This window comes from Prosopis cineraria, unplaced genomic scaffold, assembly GCF_029017545.1.
Source record: "Prosopis cineraria cultivar Desert tree isolate PC_DT_omini unplaced genomic scaffold, ASM2901754v1 PC12, whole genome shotgun sequence".
Classification (NCBI taxonomy): domain Eukaryota; kingdom Viridiplantae; phylum Streptophyta; class Magnoliopsida; order Fabales; family Fabaceae; genus Prosopis; species Prosopis cineraria.
The window spans coordinates 12,344,295-12,347,874 of record NW_026555343.1 but is presented as its reverse complement, the minus strand read 5'-3'; the positions used below and the strand labels follow the sequence as shown (position 1 = coordinate 12,347,874).

At 31.6% G+C, this 3,580-nt stretch overlaps 1 long non-coding RNA gene across 1 annotated transcript; it reads right to left on the bottom strand.

The window, feature by feature from the left end:
• Positions 1 to 343: 343 nt before the first annotated feature.
• LOC129287882 (uncharacterized) lies at positions 344 to 2,132 on the bottom strand. Its single transcript, XR_008587833.1, has 4 exons — positions 1,776 to 2,132; positions 1,477 to 1,686; positions 735 to 983; positions 344 to 460 (listed from the first exon to the last, which is right to left on the bottom strand). It is a non-coding gene; the product is annotated as an uncharacterized LOC129287882 (long non-coding RNA).
• Positions 2,133 to 3,580: the final 1,448 nt, after the last annotated feature.

Sequence of the window (3,580 nt, the reverse complement as noted above, 5' to 3'; positions counted from 1 at the left end):
ATATTCTTATGGGATAACAATTATTTTCCCTTTTTTTTTAATTGAATAACCCTTCACTAACCTTGTTTTTGATTTTGATGATAACAAAATATACGAAAAACATTTTAAATTACTTATGATTTAGTAATTTATTTATAGAAACAAGTATCAAATTTCATTTGATTGGAATTATTTTCTTGTCGCAGATTTAGACAAATTTTAAACAAATTATGGAATATTAATGGACGACAAATTATGAATAAATTATGACCTATTTTTAAACTGCCCTTGTTTCATCACTAATCATCTATCTTATTTGAACTTAATCAAGTTATATAAAATAGTTAATAGATCCGTATAATAAGCACCAAAGGAGGAAACAGATATTTTATTACATGAATCAAACACTAAAGAGATTTGAACATGATACATCAAGATTGGCACAGCCAGGTAGAAAAAAAGAGACTTTGCAGCGTCCTCCCTGTGAAAAATAATAATAATACCGTGAGACTTGTTTGTTTTGGGATTACAATTGCAATTATAATATAATGTTAGAGAAGCATAGTTAAAGTGGACATTATATTTGCTGAAAAATTGACTAACTAGGGATAAATCCAAAAAGTATCGGACTCTGTCTACATTCATAAACAAACTTATCATATAGAACTATATAAGAATGTGAGAATTAGAATACTGAATAAAATTAGAGAGAGAAAAGACAGAAAAAAAAACCAAAAGAACAGAAATGAACTTACGCGATGGGTGATGGAAAGTGTGAGAAAATTAACGTCGTGAAAGTTAAGGAGCAGCAAAAAAGGAAGCAGTGTTGCAATCAAGGAGTGTAACCCCATCCTCTTCGACACAGAGACGAACCTCATGAAGAAGACGGTGATTTGTTGTGGCATTAAATTTGAAGGTTACCAATGCATCATGTCCTGTGGCATCCTTAACAGCCTTCAGTATTTCTGTTTCACCATGTGGAGTACTTCCATCTGGATTGATACCTAAAACAAAGCAAACCCACAAATTAATTTTATGTTAATCAAATCTAGATCTGATATCACTTATTAGCTAGGAACGAGGAGCAACCTCTTGGAAACAGATGGAAAGAACAAATTGGTGAATAATTAACTGTGAAAAGATATTATATCTTAACTCAAAACTTAAACACTTAGAGTTTTTGTGTCTTTCTACATTATTAAATATCTATTATTTTATTAAACTCAATTTTTAAATATCTATTATCTTATTACACTCAATTTTTTATCCTGCACATGACTTCACTCATCAATTCAAGTCTACTCATGCTTGAACATCATATAATAATTGGGAGTCAGGTGTTAGAGTTGTCATAGGAAGAGGATCTGATCAGATAGAGAACAATTGAGACAAATTAATTAAGGTGAGGATCATATATAAGCAAGTAGAAGCACCCATGAACTTTAGATTAAGATGTGGTGTCAAGCTCACTTATATACTCATACTAAAAGAAATTACCAGCTGCTTTTAATTTGGTCAGGATGGATTGAGCATGCGTTTTTGCGAGATCGATAGTTATTCTGAGATAATGTTGTGGTGCGAACTTGTTTGAAGAGCAGCTTCCATGCTTGTTCCACTCGTGTTCCCAGAATGGGATGCTTGTTGAAAGCTTTGAGCGTTCTGCAAGTCTGGCCAGTAATCAAGCAGATCTTGCTGGAACACCACAAGCTGCATGCAGTGATACACAACATAAACACGCTTGTATACATAGAAATAAAGCAATTTTTGAGAAAAAGAGAGTTTAATCAATTAATTACATCATTAACAGTGATAGGAGGAGCGGGTAGACAATTTTCAGGAGCTTTGTTAAAATTGAAATCAGGCCAAAGCCCATGAATGGTGAATTCTTGGTGTGTCGGAGGATTTGGGTCGCAAGGGATTCTCCTTGGAGGAGTATCGCAGAAAGCGTTCGGCCATCGCAACGTAAACACAAAAAAATCGAATCCTGGTTGGAGTTGGACGGCACTGAACTGTGCTGTGCTGGTATCGGTGTTGCGTGAAGACCAAACAAGGTTTGTGTTTTTGGTAGTGTTGTTGTTGAAGTGATACAAACACAACCAAGCCATTATCAGAGGAACAACAAACACCAACACTTGTTTAGAGATCCTCATGATTGATTGTGTTGCTCTTTCTGGGATATTTCGTGCTTGCTAGCTAGCTACGGTTTTATAGCCATCTTCAACATCATGTAGTGCCATTTTTTTTTTATTGATAGGGCAAGTTCCAAAGATCATAGAGACACGCAACATGACTCAAAATATATATATATATATATATTATATATCCATAACAAGATATTGATCATCACGTGGGTAACGTGATTCAAATCATTGCCTTTATTTATGGTGTATGAGTTGTAATTCTTATGAACTATAAATCAAACTTTGTTGCATGGCTTAAACAATGTATATTGTTTTACGAACTTGAATTTAGTTTAAATCTAAATTCATTTTAAATTATAATTTTTTTATAATTTTAAATTTCCTTTGCACACTAGTCTTTTGATAGTTTAATCACTTCAAGCATTTTATTTTCTTCATATTTTTATTATTGATACCTCTATGACTTTCATATTTTTTCATCTCTTGATGATTAAAAAATATAAATAAACTCATCATTTTTAATTTTCATTTTCATTTAAAATTTCTATTCATCTCTTTTCTTCATTTGAAATATTTTAAACTATGCAAACAAAAAATTTTAAATACATGAATGTTAAATGTGAGGTTTTAAATTCAAGATTTCAAATATAAAATCCCAATCCAAATCCCACAAATGTATGCCCATGCTTGGTTGGAATCCTAAACATCACACTCAGGCTCAAGCTAGGGAAGGTGGTGTTGCTAAGCAAAGGCAACCAGACATTGGCTTATATATTGTTTACTTAACCAAAAATCAAAATGTAAATTTAAGATTCCTCCGTTCATAGCTGGCCATCGTGGAAGCAGCAAACCGGCAACTTGGAATATATAATTTATAACGACAAAAACTGTAATCTTTATATAGAATATAAAAAGACTAAAGACTCGATCACTTAATTTTTTTTTTAAAAGTATAATATTGGGATTATCATAGTAACATAATTGTCAACTTATAAACACTTGTCTCCATATATGACAAATAAATGTTAATCCAGTTTATTATAAAGATTTGGCTCATAACTCACAAGATCATGACATTAAATCTCATGATCGGTGTAAAAACCTTAATGATGGATGATCTATTGGAAATGTGTGTTTTGAAAGTTGTAAATTATGGTATAAGAAGAGAAAATCACTTGAAGTAGCAGTGATATATTCGACAAGTTTTTTATTTATAAATTAACAAATTTCACTTGCAAATTCTTGTTTCCATGGTTGCAAATTATGGAATGAGAGTAGCCAATTTCTAGACAAATTCAGTATTGCATATTTGAACTAAATCCCTCATTTAGATACATAAAAGTCTATGAATTTGAACTTAATCCAAATCTAAATCCATATTTTTATAGCTTATTTATAACTATATTTCAAATTCCCTCTAGACTCTATTTATTTGAAATGTTAGCTATTTCAACCCTCTC